The sequence below is a fragment of the Schistocerca serialis genome, chromosome 8, assembly GCF_023864345.2.
Source record: "Schistocerca serialis cubense isolate TAMUIC-IGC-003099 chromosome 8, iqSchSeri2.2, whole genome shotgun sequence".
In the NCBI taxonomy this organism is placed as follows: domain Eukaryota; kingdom Metazoa; phylum Arthropoda; class Insecta; order Orthoptera; family Acrididae; genus Schistocerca; species Schistocerca serialis.
In genome coordinates, this window is record NC_064645.1 from 350,052,580 (window position 1) to 350,080,231 (window position 27,652).

Genomic DNA, 27,652 nt, shown 5'->3' on the forward strand with positions numbered 1-27,652 from the left:
ACCTTACCGCAGTTATCACGGCGTTGCGGGGGCGAAAAGTAATTATAACTGCCGACATAAATGCTAAATCCCCCCTATGGTACAGTGGCACAAGAGACGCTAACGGTGAGAAGGCAGAAGAGGCCATCATGGCCATGCAGCTAGTGGTGGTAAATAAGCCTGGAAACCCCCCTACATATGTGGCGGGAGGTGGCCAAGGCACAAACATCGATGTGACCTTGGCTACGCCTAATGCGGCACACCTAATTCAACAGTGGAAAGTGGTAGAAAACGCCACCACTAGTGACCACAACCTCATTACTTTCAGTGTGGGAGACAGGGAGAGCTGCTGGACCATGGGGTGGGAGGTGCAATACAATTACAAAAGAGCCGACTGGGAGAAGCTAGCTAGGGAGTGCGACATTCCTGCACTACCAGAAGGTGACGGACACTTGGACTATGACATAGACAACAGAGCTGAAGAACTGATGACGACAATAACTCGAGCGGTAAAGGCTGCTGTACCTACTAGGAGGAAGGCCATAGCGGCCTCTCCGTCACCATGGTCAGCTGAACTGGAGGAGATGCGCCAGTCTGTCAGAAGGCTCAGGAGGCACTACCAGCGCAGTGTCGTCTGGCTAGAGAGACAAAGACGGCTGCAACTATACCGGGAAGCGAAAGAAAATTTCCAAAGACGCCTACGTGAGGTCAGATCCGAAAGCTGGGAACACTTTGTACTAAATCAACTCGCTCTAGATCCTTGGGGAGTTCCCTTCAAGCTTGTCCGGGAAAAAATCCGCTCTCTGATGGAGCTCTCAACCGTCAGGCGTGGGGATGGGATGACGGAGTCTTGGCAGGAAACTGCTGAGGTCCTTCTCCAGTCCCTGCTGCCTGATGACACAGCAGATGGAGAAACTGACGAACAACAGCAGCTGCGGGCGAGCTATAACAGCAACGAATATGGAAACAACACGGCAGTCTACCCCTTCTCTGAAGAGGAGGTAGCTGCCCATATAAAATCCCTGAAGATAGGGAAAGCTCCCGGGCCAGATGGCATTGTTGCGGAGGTGGTGCAGTTTCTGGCTCCCCAGATAGTCGCCCCTCTAACTCATCTCTATAATGAATGTCTCAGGCAACAAAAGTTCCCTCGAATCTGGAAGAGGGCAAATGTAGTGATAATTAAGAAAGGAGCTGACAAGGACCCAGCAGAAACAAAGTCCTACCGTCCAATCTGCCTGCTCGATCTGCTTGGGAAGGATCTGGAGAGACTGCTGGCTGACAGACTGGCTGCGCACCGAGTGCTGTGCGGGATGAGCAGCAGACAATTCGGCTTCAGGCCTGGGCGATCAGCATCTGATGCAATCGCCCTGGCGGCTGAGGTCTGTGGCTCTACCCCGTACAAGTACGTTGTTGGCATCATGGTGGACATAAGTGGCGCCTTCGACAACCTGTGGTGGCCTTCGCTCTTCTCCTGTTTACGGGAGAAGGAGTGTCCAGGGCTGCTATATGGGTGTCTGAGGAGCTATTGTGAGGATCGGGAGGTCTGGCTATCATCCCCTAGCACAAGGGTAACAAAAATAATCACCAAGGGATGTCCCCAGGGCTCCGTACTAGGTCCCCTGTTTTGGGACATCCACATGGAACCTCTATTAGACACACTACAGCAAAGTGATGACGTGCTAGAGGTGATAGCCTACGCTGATGACCTCCTCTTACTGGTTGGCGGCCGAAGCCGAGAAGACATAGAACCTAAAATAGAACGTGCAATAGGAACACTACAACTTTGGTGCCGAAAAACGAAGATGACAATTTCACCAACAAAGTCAACATATCTCCTTCTTAAGGGACAGCTAGTCAGGAATCCAACAGTTAGGATAGAGGGCTCACCCGTTCTCAGACGACGTGAGACTCGATACCTGGGCATCATCATTGATGAGAGGTGGTCATTCGGCAGACACATTGAAACTGTAACACAAAGAGCATTACAAGTACTCAACAACCTCATCTCCATTGGGCATAAACGTTTCCACCTCCCACCACATCTTATCAAACTATATCATAACAGCATACTCACCTCCATAGTGGGTTACAGTTCTGGAGTCTGGGCACACAGGCTCACGAGGGTAGTGCCTGCCATGACAGTGAGAAGAATACAGAGAAACATGATTATGAGATCAACAGGGGCTTACAGGACCACACCGGGAGGGGCCCTATTAGTCATAATGGGACTCTGCCCCTTAGATATCAAAATCCGAGAGCAGGCTGCCTGGTACTGGGCAAAAAAGGGGAACGTGGATAAGATAGAAGAAATCTTAGGGAGTAGGACTGAAAACAAAGTTGAGATCAGGTTAAGAGGGGATCAGCTGTGGCAACATTCATGGGAAAACGAAGAAACAGGGCGAAGAACATTCAACTTCTTACCGGACGTAAGGGAAAGATTGGAAATGAAGTATTTCGAACCAACTAGGGGACTGATTCACCTTCTCACTGGCCATGGACCCTATCCGACATACTTATGTCGATTTGGAAGAAAGGCGACACCCGCGTGTGGCTGTGGTGTTCCGGAGGGTACTCCTGACCATGTAGTCTACGAGTGCCCCCTTTTCAATGATGTGGCCTCTGTGTTGCGCGACCAACTACCCCACAACGACACATTCAGACTGTTAAGACAACGCGACACTTTTCAGACTATCAACGAACTGGCGAACGCGGTATCACAGAAAGTCTTAAGGGACTATCTGCGAGAACCGAACTAGCCCCATACTAAGACACCTTAATACCGATGAAGTCTAGTACCCTATTCCCAAGCCGCCCGAACCCGGAAAGGCCGACTCCTTCAGTCGAGAATCCGCCGCGCTCGGGATCAGGGGGAGTGGGGTGCACTTATAAACTAAATTAGACAACGCACCCAAACTTGACCCTAGGATAAGTTTAGTTGTAGAACCTAGTTTATAGACTTTAATTATAGGAACCTGCAGCGACTAACACCATGGCCTGCCCAGTGTCAGGGGCACGCTCATTGGGGTTAGCTCAATGAGCAAGGCCTTACAGTAGGTTTATATTCCAGCTGACACATTTGTAACGCTGCAGGCTATAGTGACTAGTCCATAGTTAGTAGTTAATAGGATACCACTTAGTACTTAGAACATATAACTATGCCCATTGTACTTTTCATATAGTGCACAACCAACTAGTTACTAAGTTGAATGTAGAATAGCTGCAAAAAGATGAATAAATGTATATGTATAACGGCCCACTAATCACATAAGGTAGTGGGCTACATTGTATGATTAATATGTAATTGGAAATAAAGAATTTTTAAAAAAAAAAAAAACCACCTGACGCTCGTTGACAGGCAGCACGGTTCTTATAGTACCCCCGATAACCACGAAGGGCGGGGTTCCGCATTGCCAGAAACCAAGTTTCCTGCAGAGCAATGCAGAGAACAGGGGAAACACTCAGAAGCATCTGGAGCTCAGGCAGGTGGCGGAAATAACCGCCGCAGTTCCACTGGAGAATGGAAGCAGGAAGGGACTGGGAGGGAGTGAATGCGACTAAGAGGCAGACGGCGCCTCAAAGCCAACTGCCGCCACCTGGGGAGAATAAGCTGAGACCATAGGAAAGGCCCCGAAGGGTTCTGTGAGGGCGAGATCCGCGGCAGAGGCGAGGATCTCCACCTCATCCCCGGAGCCAGGACTATGTACAGCAGGCGGTACAGAAACCGCCGGAACGTCCATCTTCTTGGACACATTCCGTTCCTTCTTCTCACGTCAGCCCTTAGGGTGAGAGGGCTGGGAGAGCTTCTCTGAAGGAGTGTCGGAGGCTGACGACGACGCAGAAGCTCTACGACCAGCAGGTGGCGGAACCTTCAGCCACTGGCTGACATCCGGCTGGGTAGGAGATGAAACGGAGGAAGGGAGAGCCCCGACGGACCCCTTCCGCGAGAGAGGAACCGGCAGAGGCAACGCCGGCGGAGAAGGAGGGGCAGGGATCGAGCCCCCCGGTTTTGGAGGAGATGTCACTCCCGAAGTAAGCATGGGGGGAGCGACAGAAGAGGGTTTGCCCGCAACTGCTAAGGGGGCAACAGAGAAAGGCTTGCCCCCCAGGCACGAGGGGGGCAGACAGAGATGCACGGCCCTGAGGGCTTACTGAAGGCGGCACAGATGAGGCGACAACCGTCGCTCACGTGGGCGACGATAACGTGGCTGCAGCATAAGGTGATTGAATGGAAGCAGGATACAACCTTTCATATTACAGTTTCGCCTCTCAGTAAATAAGCCGGTCCAGGGTCTTAAATTCCATGATCTTCCGCTCCTTATGAAGAATGGGGCAATCCAGCGAGCATGGAGAGTGGTGCTCCCCATTGTTGGCACATACAGGCGGAGGCACACATGGAGAATCGGGATGAGAGGGGGCGTCCGCAATCTCGACATGTAGCGCTGGATGGGCAACAGGAGGACATATGCGCAAACTTCCAGCACTGGAAGCACCTCATCGGGGGAGGGACGTATGGCTTGATGTCGCAATGGTAAACCATCACCTTGACCTTCTCGGGCTAGACATCACCCTCGAAGGCCAAGATAAAGGCACTGGTGGCCACCCTGTTAGTCTTGTGTCCCCTATGTAAACGACGGACAAAATGTACACCACGTCGTTCCAAGTCGGCTCTCAGCTCGTCATCGGATTGTGGCCGTGCGACCACCATCTTGGTGTGATTTATTGCGCTTCATTGCGCCACATCCGCCCAGATGAAACCTACTCCGAACGAGGGCTCTCCCCAAGGGCGCCACCCTGCCAAAGCAACGGGTAGCTGGCCGATATCCCATTGCCCGGAGTCCCCGTGCCCCAGACAAGATGGGCACATACTCCTTGGCATGCATGGGGAGGAAACAGCTCTGGCATCGGTAGTGCGATCCCTGCGTGGTCAGGGGGCTACCACCAAGAGGGTACATGATGGCCCCACGACAACGGACTGGCTACCGTGCTGGATTTTAGGTGTTGGAAGGGTCGACAGTTGTTGTGGGCGCTAAGAAGAAGAGTGCGCACAAGACGAGAATCAGACAACCCAGAAGATGTTGGGTGTAGTCCCCCCCACACGACTATAGGTAACATGCAAGATGGTGGTCCATGATGGACCAATAGAAAAACACCACGTAAGGTGTCCTTCCCCAAATGGCACGCACTAACAACGGAAATTTGGAAAAAAGGAGGTCAAACCCAAGAGAGGACCATCACAGAGGGCCGAAACGTTTGAGACTCCTTTTAGACGCCTCTTGCGACAGGGAGGAATACCGTGGGCCTATTCTTACCCCCGAACACGCAGGGGATGTCCTGCGGCACGTGGCGCCTGCCGCCGGTTTTGAATGACTTTCGCCCGAGTGTGTGTTTTTTTTTTTTTTTTTTTTTTTTTTTTTGTGGTTTTCGGGCGCACAACTTCAATGGTCATTAGCGCCCTGACTACTCTAAGAATGCACCGCGAGGCACAAGTTGACAACAACAACTAAAAGGGAAAACACAATAAAAGACAGACTGACAGGCATAGGATTAAAAAACAGCATCATCAAATGTCCTTAGCGAGGTGTGTCAAATTGATAAAACAAAGAACACGAGCAGCTGCTCGTGGGTCATCCGCTAAAATGGCATCGAAAGTATTAGGCAGGTTAAGATCGAGGCGCAGTGTGTTAAGATCAGGACAGGACATTAAAATGTGTCTAACCGTCAGCAAGTGCCCACATGGGCAGAACGGCGCCGGCGCAGCCGTCAGCAGATGGCGATGGCTGAACCGGCAGTGTCCAATTCTTAACCTTGCTAAAACGACCTCCTCCCGCCGAGAAGGGCGTGAGGAGGACGTCCAAGCCACGGGAAGAGGTTTTAAGGCCCGAAGCTTGTTGTCGGTAAGTGCAGCCCAATCGGCATGCCACAGCGACACAACGCGCCGACAAATGACCCTGCTAAAATCGGACGAAGGGACACAACAAGAAGCTGTCCGAGGCTGGAGGACCGCAGCCTTGGCCGCGGCATCTGCAGCTTCGTTCCCAGGGATACCGACATGGCCAGGAACCCACATAAAGCTAACCGGCGTACCGACGTCCACCAGCTGCTGAAGAGAGCGTTGGATCCGGTGTACGAAAGGGTGAACCGGGTACGGATCACTGAGGCTCTGGATGGCGCTCAGGGAATCTGAGCAGATGACATAAGCAGAATGTCGGTGGCGGCAGATGTAAAGAACAGCCTGGTAGAGGGCAAAGAGCTCAGCTGTGAAGACCGAACAATGGCCATGGAGCCGGTATTGGAAACTTTGTGCCCCGACAATAAAGGAACACCCGACCCCGTCATTGGTCTTAGAGCCATCTGTATAAATGAAAGTCATGTTGTTGAACTTCGAACGAAGTTCCAAAAAACGGGAGTGGTAGACCGAACCGGGGGTGACCTCTTTTGGGAGCGAGCTGAGGTCGAGGTGAACGCGGACCTGAGCCTGGAGCCAAGGTGGCGTGCGGCTCTCGCCCACTCGAAAGGTTGCAGGGAGTGAAAAATTCAGGTGTTGAAGGAGGCGACGAAAGCGAACTCCAGGGGGTAGCAGGGCAGAGACATACAACCCGTATTGACGGTCAAGAGAGTCGTCAAAAAAGGAACGATAAGACGGATGGTCGGGCATTGACAGTAGCCGACAGGCATACCGACAAAGCAGTATATCGCGCCGGTAGGTGAGTGGCAATTCGCCAGCGTCAGCATGAAGACTCTCTACGGGACTGGTATAAAATGCTCCGATCGCAAGTCGTAAACCCCGATGTTGTATGGAGTTGAGGCGGCGTAAGATGGATGGCCGTGCAGAGGAGTATACGAAGCTCCCATAATCCAGCTTGGAGCGGACGATCGACCGATATAGACGAAGTAGGACGGTTCGATCCGCTCCCCACGACATACCACTGAGAACACGGAGGACATTTAAAGAACGGGTACAACGGGCGGCCAAATATGACACATGTGGAGACCAGCTAAGTTTCCTGTCAAAGGTAAGGCCTAAAAATTTGATTGTCTCCACGAGTGGGAGAGCAACGGGACCGAGTCGTAAGGACGGTGGGAGAAACTCTTTGTAGCGCCAGAAGTTAATACAGACCGTCTTCTCGGCAGAAAAACGGAAGCCATTGGCGACACTCCAGGAGTAAAGACGGTCAAGAGAACGCTGAAGACAGCGCTCCAGGACACGTGCACACTGCGCGCTGCAATAGATGGTAAAATCGTCCACGAAAAGGGAGCCTGATACATCAGCTGGGAGGCAATCCATTATTGGATTGATCGCGATGGCGAAGAGAGCGACGCTCAAAACTGAGCCCTGTGGCACCCCATTCTCCTGGCGAAAGGTGTCGGACAGGACAGAACCCACACGTACCCGAAACTGTCGATCCATTAAAAAGGAATGAATAAAAAGAGGGAGGCGACCGCGAAAGCCCCATGTATGCATGGTGCGGAGAATGCCCGCCCTCCAACAGGTGTCATAAGCCTTCTCCAAATCAAAGAACACAGCCGCGGTCGGGCGCTTCCGCAAGAAGTTATTCATAATGAAGGTCGACAAGGTAACCAGATGGTCAACAGCAGAGCGGCGCCTTCGAAATCCACATTGTACATTGGTAAGTAGGCGTCGAGACTCGAGCAGCCAAACCAATCGAGAGTTAACCATTCGCTCCATCACTTTACAGACACAGCTGGTAAGCGAGATAGGTCGATAACTGGAAGGCAAGTGCTTGTCCTTCCCCGGCTTAGGAATCGGGACAACAATAGACTCGCGCCAGCATGCGGGAACATGTCCCTCAATCCAGATGCGATTGTATGTACGAAGAAGAAAACCTTTACCCGCAGGAGAAAGGTTCTTCAGCATCTGAATATGAATAGAATCAGGCCCTGGAGCGGAGGACCGTGATCGGCCAAGTGCGGTTTCGAGTTCCCGCATGGTGAATGAGGCATTATAACTTTCACAATTCGAGGAGCGGAAGTCAGGTGGCCTAGCCTCCTCTGCCTGTTTGCGGGGGAGGAAGGCAGGGTGGTAATGAGCGGAGCTCGAAACCTCGGCGAAAAAGCGGCCGAAGGCATTGGAGACAGCCTCAGGGGCCACAAGGACTTCATTCGCGACCTTCAAGCCAGAAACTGGGGAGTGGACCTTAGTGCCAGATAGCCGGCGCAGGCTACCCCAGACAACAGAAGAAGGGGTAGAACTGTTGAAGGTGCTTGTGAAAGCAGCCCAGCTGGCTTTCTTGCTTTCTTTAATAATACGACGACACTGAGCACGTAATCGTTTATAATTAATACAATTCGCCACTGTAGGGTGGCGCTTAAAGGTGCGTAAAGCACGTCGACGAGCACGTAAAGCATCTCTACATGCTGCGGTCCACCAGGGGACCGGTACGCGACGTGGAGAAGAAGTAGGGTGAGGGATGGAATATTCAGCAGCAGCGAGAATGACTTCCGTGAGGTGTGCGATCTGACGATCGCAGCTTGTGAAGGTTTGATCCTGAAAGGTAGCCCTGGAAGAGAAGAGCTCCCAGTCTGCCTTGGAGATGGTCCAACGAGAGGAGCACGGAGAGGGAGTATGCTGCAGGAGATGGATAACACACGGGAAATGGTCGCTCGAATATGTATCAGAAAGTGCATACCACTCAAACCGGCGTGCAAGTTGGGGAGTACATATAGAGAGGTCTAAATGGGAATAGGTGTGAGATGTGTCCGAAAGAAAAGTAGGGGCGCCAGTATTGAGGCAGACAAGATCGAGCTGGTTGAAAAGGTCAGCTAACAAGGAGCCCCTCGGGCAGGATGCTGGAGAGCCCCAAAGGGGATGGTGGGCATTGAAGTCTCCAGTTAACAAAAATGGTGCAGGTAGCTGAGCAATAAGTTGCATCACGTCTGCCCTGGTAACGGCAGATGACGATGGAGTGTAGACGGTACAAAAGGAAAACGTAAAAGTGGGGAGAGTAATGCGGATGGCAACTGCCTGCAGGCCGGTGTGCAACGTGATGGGATCGTAGTAAATATCATCCCGGACCAGCAACATAACCCCTCCATGAGCTGGGATACCTACCACAGGGGGTAGGTCAAAACGCACAGAGGTGTAGTGTGCCAAGGCAATTTGATCGCATGGGCGTAGCTTCGTTTCCTGGAGGGCTACGACAAGCGGACGGTGCAAGCGGAGCAGCAACTTCAAGTCCTCTCGGTTGGAGCGAATGCTGCGAATATTCCAGTGAATAAGTGCCATCGTAAGAAAAGAAAGATGAGAGAAGTGGTCACCTCGAAGGCCGCTTAGGGCCTGGCTTCGAGCGAGCACTGCCGCCGCTATCAGTAGGCGGACAGTCATCGTCCATTGGGTCTATAGGGTCATCGGCCATCTCGGGAGGATGGCCGGGAGGGGGAGCTTCCTCCGCCAGTGAACGGCCAGATGTACGGCGACCAGCGGTGCGGCCAGGCGAAACGGATGACGGCCTGGGGCGGCAGCCGCTGGGTGGCGCAAGAGAAGAAATGCGCCGTGGCGGGGAAGGAGAACTGTGCTTCCTATGCGCCTTTTTGGAAGGACGTGTAGTGGAAGTACCGGTCGAAGGCTGTGAGGTCGAGGTACGGAGGAAGTCTGCACGGGATGGTTCCTTCTTGAAGGCCCGTGCATCTGACTTCGGTGTCTTCGTTTTAGCAGAAGCTGAAGAAGGTGCTCGTGTCTGTGGGGTGATGGGAGGAAGAGGAGACGTCGACCGCGCGATCTTAACACTGGCCGAACGGACGACCGTGGTGCTGAAGGTCAGATCGCATGGCTGGGTTGCTACCTCCCGGGTAGTCCGAGGAGAGGCGAGGACAGTACTGTATTTCCCCGCTGGGAGCAGCGTGGGCTTCCTACTAGCCAATAGCTTGCGAGCAGCCGAGGTGGACACTTTCTCTTTGACCCGAATTTCCTGGATACAGCGTTCTTCCTTATAGACAGGACAATCGCGGGAGGATGCTGCATGGTCACCCTGACAGTTCACACAACGAGGAGACAGAGGTGGACAGTCACCCTCATGGGCATCCCTGCCACAGGTGACACATTTAGCCGCATTGGAACAAGACTGTCGAGTGTGATTGAAACGCTGACACTGGTAGCAGCGCGAAGGTGTCGGGATATAGGGGCGAACAGAAATAACCTCGTAGCCCGCCTTGATGCGCGATGGCAGCTTAACACTATCGAAGGTCAAGAAAATTGTCCGGGTCGGTACAAGGTCATTGTTGACCTTTTTCATGACCCTATGGACAGCCGTCACGCCCTGCTCAGCGAGGAATGATTGAAGCTCCTCGTCAGTCAATCCGTCGAGGGAGTCAGTATAGACCACACCACGAGACGAATTCAAAGTTCGGTGGGCCTCCACCCGGACAGGGAACGTGTACAGGAGGGTGGCCCGAAGCAGTTTTTGTGCCTGAAAGGCATTCTCAGTTTCCAGTAATAAGGTGCCGTTACGCAACCTGGTACAGGATTTGACAGATCCGGCTATGGCATCTACGCCCTTCTGAATAACGAAAGGGTTGACAGAGGAAAAATCCTTTCCGTCCTCAGTTCGAGAAACTACGAGGAACTGTGGGGCAGGCGGTAGTACTTTTGTCACTGTTGGCTGGTCACGTTTCCGTTTTTGGGTCGAAGTCGAAAGAGATGGAGTAGAATCCATTGCGGAGGAATCCCCCATGATTGCCAGCGTCTCCGATGGCGCGCTCCTTCCTTGTGGGGACCCTCTCAGAGGGCACTCCCGCCTTAGGTGAATGTTTACACCTCAGGTCACACCTCCCGAGAAACAGACGGAGGGACCAATCGGCATGGTCAGAAGGTATCAGCTCAGGCAATCACCCCTCCCCGGGCCTGGCCTTTACCAGGGGGTACGCGCGTGCCTTACATGTCTACCCAGGGCGGGGACTTACGCGTTACCCCGTCACCGGCTACGCGTGCGAACGCGTGGGTCGGCCTTCAGACACGCACAGGGAGGAAGGAAGAAGAGGAAAAAGAAGAGAGAGGGAGAAAGAGGACAGACTGTCTCAAACGCCGAGGCGGAGACCAGAGAAGGCAAGGAGAAGGCAATGAGAAAGCAAGGGGAAGAAGGCAATAAGAAGGCAAGGAGAAGAAGGCAATGAGAAGGCAAGGAGAAAAAGGCAATGAGAAGGCAAGGAGAAAAAGGCAATGAGAAGGCAAGGAGAAAAAGGCAATGAGAAGGCAAGGAGAAGGCAAGGGAAAGAGTAAGGAAGACAGTGAGGTGGAGAAGAGCAAAGAAAGGAACCAACAAAAGGAAGGAAGAAACGAGAAGTGAAAAAACCAAAAGGACCACGATGATAGGTCGTGGAACCGTCCGTCTCCGGACGCAGGCGCGAACTACCCCCGTGAGGGGGATGGACTCCTTTTAGTCGCCTCTTACGACAGGCAGGAATACCGCGGGCCTATTCTAATCCCCGGACCCGCAGGGGGGCCCGAGTGTGTGTCCGCTCCGGTGTGGAGCTGTACGGCGCCCATCAGCCGTGAGGCCGTTGGACACAGAACGCTGGAACAGGGGCCGTCAAACGCCTCAGTCCCGCCTATGCAACTGTCTTGAAAAAGACAGTAGAAACTAAGAAAAGATCACCCAGAACGGTGGATCACTTGGCTCGTGGGTCGATGAAGAACGCAGTAAATTGTGCGTCGACATGTGAACTGCAGGACACATGAACATTGACGTATCGAACGCACATTGCGGTCCATGGATTCCGTTCCCAGGCCACGTCTGGCTGAGGGTCGGCTACATATACTGAAGCGCGCGGCGTTTGTCCCACTTCGGAGACCTGGGAGTGTCGTGGCTGCCTGTGGGGCTGGGGGCGTCTCCTTAAACGTGAGATGCGCGCCTGTCGCCTGGCGGTTCGCATACCGGTACTTTCTCGGTAGCGTGCACAGCCGGCTGGCGGTGTGGCGTGTGACACCTCGTACAACGACCTCAGAGCAGGCGAGACTACCCGCTGAATTTAAGCATATTACTAAGCGGAGGAAAAGAAACTAACAAGGATTCCCCAGTAGCGGCGAGCGAACAGGGAGGAGTCCAGAACCGAACCCCGCAGGCTGCCGCATGTCGTGGCATGTGGTGTTTGGGAGGGTCCACTACCCCGACGCCTCGCGCCGAGCCCAAGTCCAACTTGAATGAGGCCACGGCCCATAGAGGGTGCCAGGCCCGTAGCGGCCGGTGCGAGCGTCGGCGGGACCTCTCCTTCGAGTCGGATTGCTTGAGAGTGCAGCTCCAAGTGGGTGGTAAACTCCTATTGAAACTAAATATGACCACGAGACCGATAGCGAACAAGTACCGTGAGGGAAAGTTGAAAAGAACTTTGAAGAGAGAGTTCAACAGTACGTGAAACCGTTCTGAGGTAAACGTGAGAAGTCCGAAAGGTCGCACAGGTGAGATTCACGCCCATCTGGCCACTGGCCTCCGCCGTCAGCAGATGAGGCCGTGCCGCCCGCGCGGAGAAATCCGCGGCGCGGTCGTCTCCGGTTGCCTTTCCACTCGCCGCGGGGTGGGGCCGTTCCGGTGTGCGATGGGCCACACTTCTCCCCTAGTAGGACGTCGCGACCCGCTGGGTGCCGGCCTACGGCCCGGGTGCGCAGCCTGTCCTTCCGCGGGCCTCGGTTCGCGTCTGTTGGGGAAAGCCCCGGTGTCCTGGCTGGTTGCCCGGCGGTATATCTGGAGGAGTCGATTCGCCCCTTTGGGCGCTCCGGCTCTCGGCAAGCGCGCGCGGTTCTTCCCGGAAGACGGACCTAATTGCCCCGGCCCCGGACCCGTGGCGCTTGAGCTTTGGACAATTTCACGACCCGTCTTGGAACTCGGACCAAGGAGCCTAACATCTGCGCGAGTCATTGGGTTGTACGAAACCTAAAGGCGTAATGAAAGTGAAGGTCACGCCTTGCGCAGGGCGAGGGAGGATGGGGCTTCCCCGCCCTTCACGGGGCGACGGCCTCCGCACTCACAGAGCGTTTCGTCCTCATTGCGAGGTGAGGCGCACCTAGAGCGTACACGTTGAGACCCGAAAGATGGTGAACTATGCCTGGCCAGGGCGAAGTCAGGGGAAACCCTGATTGAGGTCCGTAGCGATTCTGACTTGCAAATCGATCGTCGGAGCTGGGTATAGGGGCGAAAGACTTACCGAACAATCTAGTAGCTGGTTCCCTCCGAAGTTTCCCTCAGGATAGCTGGTGCTCGTACAAGTCTCATCCGGTAAAGCGAATGATTAGAGGCCTTGGGGCCGAAACGACCTCAACCTATTCTCAAACTTTAAATGGGCGATACTCCAGCTTGCTTGATATGCTGAAGCCGCGAGCAAACGACTCGGATCGAAGTGCCAAGTGGGCCACTTTTGGTAAGCAGAACTGGCGCTGTGGGATGAACCAAACGCCGAGTTAAGGCGCCCGAATCGACGCTCATGGGAAACCATGAAAGGCGTTGGTTGCTTAAGACAGCAGGACGATGGCCATGGAAGTCAGAATCTGTTAAGGAGTGTGTAACAACTCACCTGCCGAAGCAACTAGCCCTGAAAATGGATGGCGCTGAAGCGTCGTGCCTATACTCGGCCGTCAGTCTGGCAGTCATGGCTGGTCCTTGCGGCCGGCCGCGAAGCCCTGACGAGTAGGAGGGTCGCGGCGGTGGGCGGAGAAGGGTCTGGTTGTGAGCCTGCCTGGAGCCGCCGTCAGTGCAGATCTTGGTGGTAGTAGCAGATAGTCCAGCGAGGCCCTGGAGGGCTGACGCAGAGAAGGGTTTCGTGTGAACAGCCGTTGCACACGAGTCAGTCGATCCTAAGCCCTAGGAGAAATCTGATGTTGATGGGGGCTCTCATAGCATGACGCCGTCGGGAGATCGGGGAAGAGTTTTCTTTTCTGCATGAGCGTTCGAGTTCCCTGGAATCCTCTAGCAGGGAGATAGGGTTTGGAATGCGAATAGCACCGCAGTTGCGGCGGTGTCCCGATCTTCCCCTCGGTCCTTGAAAATTCTGGAGAGGGCCACGTGGAGGTGTCGTGCCAGTTCGTACCCATATCCGCAGCAGGTCTCCAAGGTGAAGAGCCTCTAGTCGATAGAATGATGTAGGTAAGGGAAGTCGGCAAATTGGATCCATAACTTCGGGATAAGGATTGGCTCTGAGGATCAGGGCATGTCGGGCTTGGTCGGTAAGTGGGTCAGCACTAACGTGCGGGGCCTGGGCGAGGTGAGTGCTGTAGGGGTGCTGGTAAGTGCGGGCGTTTAGCGCGGGCGTGGTCTGCTCTCGCCGTTGGTCGGCCTTGTGCTGGCCGGCTGTGCAGGATGCGCACGCCTGCACGGCGTTCGCGCCCCGGTGCTTCAACCTGCGTGTAGGATCCGAGCTCGGTCCCGTGCCTTGGCCTCCCACGCATCTTCCTTGCTGCGAGGCAGAGTCCGCCTTAGTGTGCTCCTCCGGGGGATTCTCTTCGGCCGCCATTTAACGGTCAACTGAGAAGTGGCATGGACTGGGGGAATCCGACTGTCTAATTAAAACAAAGCATTGCGATGGCCCTAGCAGGTGTTGCCGCAATGTGATTTCCACCCAATGGACTTCACATCCGCGGCCGCGCCGTCTTGTGCCTGTGTGCCCTGACGTGCTGCGCCTGATGGGACACCCGAGAATAACGGCTTATCCGAGGGGTTTAAGTTCGTTCGAGGTCTGCGGTTCCAGCTTTCCTCACTGAACCTGGCACCGAGTGTGCTGTGGCTCATCGTCGTTTGGGTGCCCATCGGTAGGTTTGCCGAGCTGTTCCGTCGCCCGTAGTGTTATTAAGACGGCCACTCTTTTTTGGACGATGGGCACGCCGCGTCCCTAATCCCATGCCATTGGAGCTTATCCCCTTTGGCGACCCCACCACCAGGGTTCAGTGGCAATATGAGGTCGGCTGGGTCAGTCGTGGACCTGCGGTGCTTGATGTCCCGGGCTTGCTCGGTTGACGTGCTGCGGGGCTGACTTGGGGGTTGCTTCCTGCTGTTGCCTGTGGCGGCTTGGACATGCCCCGGGTGGGAGTCGTGTCGATGTGTGGGTCTGTCTACTCCGACATGCGACTCCTGCCTAGTGCCCTGAACGTGTCAACGTTCAGAAATGCAAGCAAGCTTGGGTAAACGGCCTGGGAGTAACCGATGACACTCTTAGTGTAGCCAAATGCCTCGTCATCTAATTAGTGACGCGCATTAATGGATTAACGAGATTCCCGCTGTCCCTATCTACTGAAACTTTGAAGTGCGAGCCACCTAGGAAGAAGCGTTCTCCTATCATTTTTTATGATGTGCCAAGTGAAATCGGTGAGCAAGAGCTAGTAGAGACAATCTGGCAGCAAAATCTTGCTGACAAGATAAGCAAACAAGAGATCTCTGAAGAAATGCGACCCTGTTTTAAGACTGGTCCCAAAGGAAAGGTGGAGGTAAACCATGTTATTGAAGTGAGTGCACGAGTGAGGTAACTGTTAGTGGAAGCAAAACGAGTGTATGTGGATTTTAGATCACTGTCGGTGAAAGACTATTTTGCCTTCAAATGTTTTAAGTGCCAGAATTTCGGTCACAGAAGTGCAAATTGTACTGCTAAGTCTTTGTGTGTTCACATTGTGGTGAAGACAACCACCAAAAAACAAATTGTCCAAACTCAAATAAGCCAGCAAAGTGTATTCCGTGTTCTTCGAGAGGCAAGGTGTGCAATACACCAGGTCCTCAGTGCCCTACCTATCAGCTATATTTGCACAGACTAATCGAAAGTACACATTATGGACAGTAATCTATCACCATATAGTGAAGAGTTCATACCAGGTGGAGACTTCAAATGTCAGGAAATTGCACAAATAGCTGATAAGAATATGACACATAGGAAACATAAGCCACCCTCCACGAGGCCTAGGAATTGGCGTAGGGGAATTGCATGGAGGAACATACTACGCGAGAACAGACAACCTCTACATACTTTAGAACTAGCCCACTGTGTGGATGTTAACACGTTAGAGGACGAAATGGCCGCTACAAGTGACGATAAGATGTACTTTAAGGACAAGTCAGATCTTGCGTTAGGAAATAGTGAAAATAATGATCAGAATATAGTTGATACCAATAAGAACAAAACCACAGACAGTAGTAATTTCCCCCAGGAACAGGGGAAAAAATCTTTCTTCATCAATTCAGGACAGCACCATTAGCTCTACCGTTGCAGGGAGTAAAATGTGTTACGTTGGCCTTGAAAATCGTGGAATTCTCTCCAAGATTAGGTCAAAGTTAAAGAGCAAAAGCAAAAAGACTATCGAGCCCTGTCATAAACCCGACATGATCAGTACTGGTACTCAGACCGACTTCACAGACAGTGAAGACACACTGAAGCCTACAACAAATGAGGGAAAGGACTGTAAACAGTTAGATCCTCGATCGATTTATGTTGATATTGAAGAGAATTACAGACTCTCTAGATTAGAAGATGTGGGTGTTTTAGTTGTAGCCCTTAGGCACATTGTCAGAATAGGGCATCCGAAAGGGAATACAATCGGCTTTCCACATCCAGGAACTGCCGACAGGCTGTTTATGCGATGTAATAATCTACCAACCGGAAAGAAAGAATTGGGCGAGATACTTCAGAGGGCATATACCCGACGTAACGAAAAATTTGATCAAGAGGAGCTCTACAAGGAATTTGTAGAGTGTTATGGTGGAACAGTTTATGAGTACGACAAGACAGGCTTCAGATTTTATAATCATGTCAGACAGCCTTAAATGAGTAGGAGGAATTTAGGTATAACTGTTGCTCAGATTAATGCTATGCGTAGCACCACTGTAACGAAAGAAATATGGAAGGTTGCGGAAGATCGAGGTTTGGATATCATATGTATCCAGGAGCCTCACACTACGAAAGGGAAACTGGTACATTGCCCAGTGGGTGCAAGAGTGATCATGTACGGAGAGAACCCAATGGTGGCTGTTGTGGTACTGAAAAGAGAAGTTTCAGTGACAACAATTGCTCAGGTAAATGATGAACACTCTGTTACTGTGGAGCTAACGACAACTGAGGGTGTCTTTCTCTTAACTAACCTGTACTTTCAATATGCACATGAGATACAACCCTATCTCGACAAAATGATAGGAGCCAACGAGGTTGGAGGTAACAGATACCACATTTTCACAATAGATGCAAATGCTAAATCAGTACTATGGAACAGTAGAGAAACTGACGAGAGAGGACTTGAACTACAGGATGCTATTGCGGAGCAGAACTTAATAGTTGCGAATAAACCCAGGTTTACACCAACTTATCATAATAGGGCAGGGGCAAAATCTAATATTGACATTACATTGGCAAATGGTAGTGTGCTAAATAGGATACAGGCATGGCAAGTACTGAACTGAGTGACTACAAGTGATCATAATACGATTACCTTTAGCCTTGTAAGCGTAAACAATGTAAACAGGGAGGGGAATTATATAGGAACCTACTTCGATTATAAAAGAGCAGACTGGGAGCGCATGAGGGAGGAGTTTCAACTACAGGTGCCAGTGGGAAATGGCTTTGACATTGATTTGACAGCAGAAACAATACAGGTACATATACAAAACCTTATGAATACCTTCATACCTAAGCGCCCATTCTTTCGAGGCTCGAAAGTGCCATGGGGTTCCACACTAACAGAATTAAAGAGAAATGCTCGTAGGGCACGGCGTGTATATCAGGGGTCTCTCGGTGACAGAGAGAGGCAGAGAAGGTTACTAATCTATCGGGAAATCAAAGCAGTTTATAAGGAGGAATTAATCAATACGAGAATAAAGCACTGGGAAACCTTCGTTAAAAAGGAATTTCGAACTAATGTATGGGGCTTACCATATAAAATCGTGAGTGAGAAGCTTAAGACACCTCTCATCTTGTCGACGCTTCAGAAGGCAGATGGTTCTACCACATCAGGGTGGCGAGACTGGGCAGAGTATTTAATGGAAAGTTTACTCCCAAGTGATGATCCAGCTTCAGATAATGAACACCAGGCACTCTTGAGACAGAAGATGCAAGAAGAGTATCCAGATGAAGGAGTGGTTGTACCATTTGCTCAGGAGGAGGTGAGTCGTGCTATTGACTCCATGAAGAAAAATAAATCTCCCGGAATAGACAAGATCACAGCAGAAACGTTACAACAACTGAAAAGTAAAATCGTGCCATATCTAACAGCTCTTTTTAATGAGTGCCTCTTGCAGGGAAGAGTACCAAAGGTATGGAAGATCGCTGAGGCAACCATTATAAAAAAAGGGGAAGACAGAGATGTGAAATTAGTGAAGAGTTACCGTCGAATATGCCTGCCGAACACTATGGGGAAGGTCCAGGAACGGTTATTGTGCGGACGGCTGAGCGATCATAGGGAGCTCCACGGGCTCAACCAATGTCAGTACGGTTTTCGGGCTGGACGGTCGATAGATGATGCGGTTAATCAAGCATTACATATAACTTCAACCTCGCTGGCGAAGTATATTGTCAGTGTGACGATTGACATACAGGGTGCTTTCGATAATCTGTTCTGGCCTTCGCTGTTCGCAAGACTGCGAGAGCTAAGAACACCAAAGTGCTTATACATGTCGATGCTTGATTACTGCAAGGATAGAAGGGTAACATGGAGATCACCAGAACACACAATAATAAGGCACATTAGTAAGGGATGCCCCCAGGGCTCGATTTGTGGCCCTATATTCTGGGATGTTTTGACAGAACCACTCTTGGAAATATTGGAAAATAACGAAAACGTAGCTGGTATAATAGCATATGCAGACGACCTGCTCGTAATCATAACTGGCGATTCTAGAAATTTAATTGAAAATCGAGCAACTACAGTCTTAAAAACTGTGAGTGAGTGAGTGGTGTACTTACAATAAACTTCAAATAGCGGTTAGTAAAACTAAATACATATTGTTAAAAGGTAAATTATCTGCAGGTAGGGGTCCATCCATAAAATTGCAAGGCACTCCAATTAGCAGGGAGACAGTTTGTAGATATCTTGGGCTGCACCTAGATGAGGGCTGAACTTTAGTGCACACATTAAATTGGTATACGAGAAGGCACTGAACCTTATGAACAATATCTGCATGATTGCTACCTCCAATTATAAATCACCCATCAATGATGTTAGAATTTATCATGAGGCTATCTTAATGTCGATTCTGTCATTCGAGGCAAGTGCCTGGGCACATAAGCTGCGGCAGGTGCAACCAGTTAGGCATCTGAGAAGAATGCTACGCACTGTTCTTATTAGAATGACAGGAGCCTTCAAAACCACGCCAGTGGAGGCACTCTTGCTGATCCTAGATCTGTACCCTGTAGACCTACAAATCAGGAGTCGAGGAACCCTTTACTGGCTGCGGAGGGGCAAAGCTGACAAAGTAGAGGCAATCACAGGTGCGCGAATAGAAAATAAATTAGAGCTCAAGCACTGGATGGACAGAAAATGGCAACAAATCTGGGACAACATCAATATGGGTAGACGAGTGTATGAAATTTTCCCGGACATCAGGGAACGACACCGGATGCGACATATAAATGTGAGTAGGGGTATGGTCTATTTTCTTACTGGACATGGTCCATATCCCACTTATATAAAATCAATAGTTCAGATAATAATAGTTGTATGTGTGGTGCTGAGGGAGATCCGGAACACATGGTATACATGTTTCAAGGAAATGATGTAGCAACGGAATTACCTCACATTTTACGTAGTAAGAATGTGTCTGAAATCGTGCGAGACGTAGACGCGTGTGAAGTACTGCGTGTGTTGTCAGATGAGTTTTCTGCTAAGCAGATGCGTGTATATGCGATGGCAGGGGGAAGAGCAGCACAGCAGGCAGCAAGAAGAACGGATCGACGGCGACGCGCGGATCCAGCAGCCCTGGGACCTGCAGCGGCGACGAGAGCACGGCGTGGTAATTCCCCAGATGAAGGAAATACTACAGAACGAACCCCATCAGTACCAATGAACATTCACAATCGCCGTCGCTTCTTACGGTACGCTCCGCGTGGTCGTGCGCGGGCTGCCTTTCTGGCGGATCGTCGAGCGCATGAACATGCTTCCTCTGAGTCTGGCGACGAAGTAGATGGCAACGACGGGCATCGCGACGGCGGGGTGCTGCGACGGGATTCACGGCGATGAACAATGATATATAGAGTAGTGTCTCACCTAGTTTAGCTAGTAGCTCAGACGTTTTCGATGCTACATTACACCTAGTACATACATGATTGTGATTAAATTGTGGATAATTGATTTCACACTAGATAAGATATGGTCTAACCTAGTTTAGCCAGTAGCTCAGGCATTTTCGATGTTGCACTACACTTAGTACATTTATGATTGTGTTTTAATTGTGGATAATTGATTTCATGCTAAACAAGATATGGTCGGCACACATCCTGGGGTGTCATGACAATGTTTGCCAGAGATTACTCTGATGTTTTCCATGTCGTGGCTGTAAGGACAGGATGTATTTGTTCAGGATGCTACACAAGATCGGTGCTTCATGGGATGGCAGGTCTTGAAGAACTACCTACACCTTGGCAAGTGTACATGAGGCATAGATTTGATAGACAAGGCAATTGCTGAGTTGTATCACATCTTGGGGTAGGTTAGGTTGGTGATGGGTCTTTTACACTTCCTCTAATTTCCTCTATACACTCCAGTCTATTTTCCTGGTAGTTAGGCATTCATTACAAAAAATAATTAATTGAAAAAATTGTATTGGAAGTGGTTTGGCATGTAGTAGCAGGCCGGGTCCACGGCCCTAGGCATGGGCAACTCAGACATGAGGCTAAGAAGGCTGAAAAATAAAAATAATTATGTAATTCGCACATGCCAATAACGTAATAATTCCTTATATATGACCTGCTTTAGTAATTTCCAGGTAGCAGGCCTTATGTTGTATTCAATGAAAAAAAAAAAGGTCCCTATCTACTAGCTGCGGCTGTCTCATGCTATGTGCCCCGATTTTTGTGGGCTCATGGTTGGGAATAGGCAGCAGCGGAAGGATGCGACTCGAACATCTTAGCCTCTCCTTCCCAAGTGCCCCTGCCCGCCTTCTCGCGGTGCAGCTGTTAAGCCTTCGGGCAACCGAAGGGCAGGGGTGCGACGGCGTGCTGAATATCTTGTACGCCGGTTCCGGGTGCTGCATTTGTCGCAGCGGGATCCTGGCCCAAGTTGGCGAAGGTCACCCGCCTTGCCCCTGGAATTCCGGGGCATGATCCGCCAAGCCGGGGCGTGGTGACACGTCCCCGGTTAGGTTAGATGGGTCCAGACCCCCGAACGTCTGGGGGACCAGCCCAGCACCTGAGTAGGACCGGGTCTTTAGCCTTTTGGTGGAAACTCGGCCTAGTAGGGGGCGAAGGACGGAGGGTGAATCCACTCTCCCGGAATGCGGGTGGCATTCGCCGGTAAGGGAGCGGGAGAAAACTTCGATGATGCAGCAGTCGAAGAGGACTAGTGCGCTGTTCCCACGGCGCGCTAAACCTAGCAGCTCAGTTGTTGAAAGCTCTCGGTCAAGGGGCGCGACTGGTGAGCGAGCTGCATTTAGCCTCCCCCCATGCCAGAGAGGCCGGTCTGGGGAAAGAGACGGGCCTCCTTTTTCACTCTCTTCATTTGTCAATATGGCTGAACTAGTGGAGAGTGATCATGCGTTCGAAGGTGATTCAGTTCACGATGAAGCTTCTTCAGTAGCCGAGCGTCTTGTTCGTTTCTTAAAGTTACTAGATTCCAGTGTTAAAAATGGCAAGATCAGTAACCAGGCGTTCAACAATATTCGGGATTGTGTTGCTAGGTGGGCGATGGTTCATTCTCAGTTAGAAGGTCGATTGCTAGAACTGCAAAGGGAAAATGAACGTCTTAGGAGTCAGCCACCAGTTGCCACATCATATGCCGCGGTCGCGAGTACCCCTGTGGTCAAGGCGCCGACGACTAAAGAGACAATCCAGGAAAATATTAAGAAAGTCGTTCCGACTGTGTTTATTAAGCCAAAAGATGGGGAGGACATTCAAGCAGTCAAGACTGCATTTGAGAAGTGCATAGACCCCAAACATGACAAGATTAAAATTAATACAGTAAGATCTGCGAAAAATGTATTGATTGTGGAGACAGCAACTCATAAGGATGGTCAGCGTATTATGACAAATCCTGATTTAGTTGAGAAGGTCAAATGCGAACCGCCAAGGAGGCAAAGGCCTTTGATGTGCCTTTATGATGTCCCAACATACACTCCTGGAAATTGAAATAAGAACACCGTGAATTCATTTTCCCAGGAAGGGGAAACTTTATTGACACATTCCTGGGGTCAGATACATCACATGATCACACTGACAGAACCACAGGCACATAGACACAGGCAACAGAGCATGCACAATGTCGGCACTAGTACAGTGTATATCCACCTTTCGCAGCAATGCAGGCTGCTATTCTCCCATGGAGACGATCGTAGAGATGCTGGATGTAGTCCTGCGGAACGGCTTGCCATGCCATTTCCACCTGGCGCCTCAGTTGGACCAGCGTTCGTGCTGGACGTGCAGACCGCGTGAGACGACGCTTCATCCAGTCCCAAACATGCTCAATGGGGGACAGATCCGGAGATCTTGCTGGCCAGGGTAGTTGACTTACACCTTCTAGAGCACGTTGGGTGGCACGGGATACATGCGGACGTGCATTGTCCTGTTGGAAGAGCAAGTTCCCTTGCCGGTCTAGGAATGGTAGAACGATGGGTTCGATGACGGTTTGGATGTACCGTGCACTATTCAGTGTCCCCTCGACGATCACCAGTGGTGTACGGCCAGTGTAGGAGATCGCTCCCCACACCATGATGCCGGGTGTTGGCCCTGTGTGCCTCGGTCGTATGCAGTCCTGATTGTGGCGCTCACCTGCACGGCGCCAAACACGCATACGACCATCATTGGCACCAAGGCAGAAGCGACTCTCATCGCTGAAGACGACACGTCTCCATTCGTCCCTCCATTCACGCCTGTCGCGACACCACTGGAGGCGGGCTGCACGATGTTGGGGCGTGAGCGGAAGACGGCCTAACGGTGTGCGGGACCGTAGCCCAGCTTCATGGAGACTTGCGAATGGTCCTCGCCGATACCCCAGGAGCAACAGTGTCCCTAATTTGCTGGGAAGTGGCGGTGCGGTCCCCTACGGCACTGCGTAGGATCCTACGGTCTGGGCGTGCATCCGTGCGTCGCTGCGGTCCGGTCCCAGGTCGACGGGCACGTGCACCTTCCGCCGACCACTGGCGACAACATCGATGTACTGTGGAGACCTCACGCCCCACGTGTTGAGCAATTCGGCGGTACGTCCACCCGGCCTCCCGCATGCCCACTATACGCCCTCGCTCAAAGTCCGTCAACTGCACATACGGTTCACGTCCACGCTGTCGCGGCATGCTACCAGTGTTAAAGACTGCGATGGAGCTCCGTATGCCACGGCAAACTGGCTGACACTGACGGCGGCGGTGCACAAATGCTGCGCAGCTAGCGCCATTCGACGGCCAACACCGCAGTTCCTGGTGTGTCCGCTGTGCCGTGCGTGTGATCATTGCTTGTACAGCCCTCTCGCAGTGTCCGGAGCAAGTATGGTGGGTCTGACACACCGGTGTCAATGTGTTCTTTTTTCCATTTCCAGGAGTGTATATGAGTGCAGATAGCTTGATGGATTCTATATACGTGCAGAACTTTGATATGACTATGACAAGGGAGGAGTTTGACAGCCAGTTCAGACTTAGGTTTAAAGTGGGACCAAGGGAAAAAGTTACAGTTCACCACATGGTGGAGGTCTCACCTGAATTGTGGAAACCTCTTACTAGAATAGGCAGATTGTATGTTGGGTATTCAGCACTAAATATTAAAGACTACTTGGCGGTGCCGCGTTGCACCAAGTGCCAAGATATGAATCACACGAACAAGTACTGTCAGGAAGAACATGCCTTGTGTGCCCATTGTGGGCAGGCGGGTCATGAAAAAGGCCTGTCCTAATAAGGACAAATCCCCAGTTTGCATACCGTGTAAGAAGAGGGGAAGAAAGTGTGGTGGACCCAAAGACTGCCCCACCTACCGAATGTTTCTTGACAGAATAATCAAGAGGACTGATTATGGCGACCCTTAAGGCGCCGAAAAAGAAGTCACCTAGCAAAATTAGAAAGGACGCGGAACGGGGTAAGTTAATCAGTAACGCTCTGTCCACAGGTTCGCTGTACAGCCCAGACGAAGTTCCGGGCACCACTGGAGGATCGATGGTTGACGTCGGCATCCAAACAGATGTCGACTTGGGGACGGCGATAGGTCGGCTAACCAGTCGACTGTCGAGCACCAAGCTGGACGAGCCGGTGAAGTAAGACCTGCAGTGTCCAGATCAAGACGCGAGTACAGTCCCTACTGAAGACGGTGGTGGTGGTGGCAGTGGTGGTCGTAGTAGTAGTAGCTCAAATGTGAATATTGTAAATACTGTAAAGTTGAATGGTGGAAGCATTTCTTATAATACAGTTGGTCCAGGAGAGGTGTACGATGAGTTTGAAGGTAAGTTGCGGTTAACCAGGCTTGAGGAGCCGGCATTTTTAACTGTTGCGTTGAGGCAGCTTGTTAGAGCTGGACATAGTTATGGCCAAGATATCACTTATCCAGCCTTGGAGGACGTGGATTGTGCAAGTCTGCACGCTGCAAATATTCCGTCGCAATCTGATGACTTAAAAAAATTGGTGGAGCAGGTATTTGCCAGGCGGGGCCGTAAATTCGATCTTGAAAAAAATATACCAAGATATGGTAAAATGTACGGCAGAAATGTTACAGACTTTTTGAAACCATGGCCCGCCAGTCGCCTGCATGTTTTTATCCCCCTGGTTGATGGGGTGCTTCAAAGTATTGCAGATTAATGCAATGCGTAGCCATTTGGTTACGCAAGAGTTAAGAAAGATTGCGGAAGATGACTTGTTAGACATTTTAGTAATTCAAGAACCTGCCTCTTGTGCTGGTCGGATTCCTGGATTTCCTGCAACCGCGCAAGTGGTGTTCTCTGGTGAGAATCCTATGAGCGCTGTTGTAGTTTTGAATAAGCTTATCAAAACAACTGTGCTTACACAATTTTGTAATGATCATGTAATTGTGGTCCAACTTAATCTGATGTCGCATTTAGTATTTTTTGTTAATGTATACTGTCAATTTAGACAACATATCATGGGATTTCTCAATCAGTTGGACTGGATTTTAAGAAAGCTACAGGGAAAGCCGGTCATTGTGTGTATGGACGCTAAAGCAAAGTCCCCATTGTGGTTCAGTGTGGAACAGGATGAGCGGGGTGTTGAGCTGGAGAATCTTATAATGCAGACGCAGCTTGATGTCATAAATCAACCTGGCTACCCGCCTACCTTTTCAGGAAGAGCGGGCGCTGTTTCCAATATAGATGTTACGCTTGCATCTCAAAGCGCAGCACCGCACATCAGAAATTGGAGAGTTGTGACCAATCTTACTGTTAGTGACCATACCTGTATATTCTTTGATTACAATATGGAAGCTGAAGAAGATCTTGAGGACTGGGTAGAGCGTTATAATTATCGAAAGACGGATTGGAACCGGCTGGTACAGGAGTTTCGTGCTCCAAGGTTGGGACCAGAGGAGGAGATACATAATGTGGATGAAGTGGTGGACGAATTAGTGGCATCTATTGTGGCGGCTATTGCCACGTCTGTTCCTCGGGTGGCAAGGTTTGTCTGCAAACAGGCTACTCCGTGGTCCCCAGAGCTGATTGAGCTCAAGCGATCTGTCAGGCGGGCGCGGAGCAATTACCAAAGGGGCTTTACACAAGAAGAGAGACAGTATCACCTAAGGATCTATCGTCGTCTCAAGGCCCGATACCAGGACTCCGTACAACGTGCGAGACGGAAGTCATGGCAGAACTTCGTGAATGAGCAGCTGGGATTGGACCCCTGGGGGGTCCCGTACAAGCTTGTAAGAGAAAAGATCAGATCTCCCACGATGCTGTCCACTCTGCAGTTGGAAAACGGGCGGTGTACAACGACATGGGAAGACACAGCTAATGTCTTGATGGAAGTCTTGCTGCCGGACGACGTCGTTGAGGAGGACACTGTGGAGCATTGGGCAATACGAACTGCGTTATTGGAACTGTATGGAAATGAAGCACATGTGTACCCTTTCTCTTCTGAGGAGGTGGTCGCGGCGCTCCATTCTTTTGCCAGGAAGAAGGCGCCCGGTCCAGACGGGGTGCCGGAGGAAATACTACAGTATCTCGCCCCTCAACTTGCTCCAGACTTAGTTAAAATTTACAACACGTGTCTACAACTGGGAACATATCCGAGCAGATGGAAAATTGCAGATGTGGTGATAATAAAGAAGGGTTCCGACAAGGATCCGCAATCGCCTAAGTCTTATCGACCGATCTGCCTCTTAGATGTGTTGGGAAAAACTTTCGAGAAGTTGCTCACTGACAGACTCTTGAGCCATAGGGCTGGCATGAGTGATCGGCAGTTCGGATTCCGAAAGGGTCGCTCCACACAGGATGCGATCAATGAGGTGTCTCGAGCTGTCCACTCGGCCAGTGCGAAGTATGTTCTGGGTATTATGGTGGATATTTCAGGAGCCTTCGACAACCTATGGTGGCCGGCGCTCCTCTCGCGCTTGCGCGAGATGGAGTGCCCTGGGCCGCTGTATCAATGTCTGTAGGCCTATTGCAATAATAGACTGGCAAGGATCACGGCTCCCGGGGCTGTGGTATCCAAGTAAATATCCCGGGGTTGTCCCCAGGGATCTGTAGTTGGCCCAGTTTTTTGGGATATAACAATGGAACCTCTGCCGAACATCTTGCAGGGGATGCTCCAGTTTTGGGTGTTGTGGCCTATGCGGACGACCTTGTTATACTTGTGGAGGGGAACATCCGAATTGTAATTGAAGAACGTGCTAGAGCAGCTGTTGGGTTGTTACAGAGTTGGTGCAATCGATCTAAATTGAAAGTGGCACCTAGAAAATCATTGTATATGCTGTTGAAGGGTAAGCTTAACAGAGACCCAACAGTGCGAATCAATGACGTTATAGTTTCTAGACAAGTATTTGCAAGATACTTGGGTGTCTATCTGGACGAACATTGGAACTTTGGAGAGCACATTAAGTAGACTGCTGCAAAGGCTTTGGCCTTGATTAATAAACTTATAACTATAGGGCAGCGGCGTTTTCACCTGCCGCAGAAAGCACTGCGTATGTATCACAACTGTTTGTTAGCGCCTATAGTTGGGTATGGTGCAAGTGTGTGGGCCCACAGGCTAGCCTTGGTGAAGCCAGCAATGCCTGTCAGACAGGTGCAGAGAAATGTGCTTGTAAGATGTGTAGGTGCGTTTGGTACTAGTTCTACTGATGCCCTGTTGGTTGTGATGGGGTTGTGTCCATTGGATTTGATAATTCGCCAACAGGCGGCGATATATTGGTTGCAGAAACACGATATCGAGCGGGTCCGAGATATAATGGGGGCACCCCTTACTTCCATCAGAGCAATCAAAAATCAGTTGTTATATTTATGGCAAGAGGAGTGGGATCGCTCCGAGACGGGTAGGCGTGTATATACATTTTTGCCAAGCGTCAGAGCACGGCTTAAGAACAAAGTACTGACGCCATCTCCTGGCGTCATTCAGTTTCTGACTGGTCATGGACC

At 51.0% G+C, this 27,652-nt stretch overlaps 1 long non-coding RNA gene and 1 pseudogene across 1 annotated transcript in view; both read left to right on the forward strand.

The window, feature by feature from the left end:
• LOC126416090 (uncharacterized) overlaps positions 1 to 27,652 on the forward strand; it is a 375,983-nt gene that overhangs the window by 299,235 nt on the left and 49,096 nt on the right. The window lies entirely within an intron of this gene.
• LOC126417527 (5.8S ribosomal RNA) lies at positions 11,586 to 11,740 on the forward strand (annotated as a pseudogene).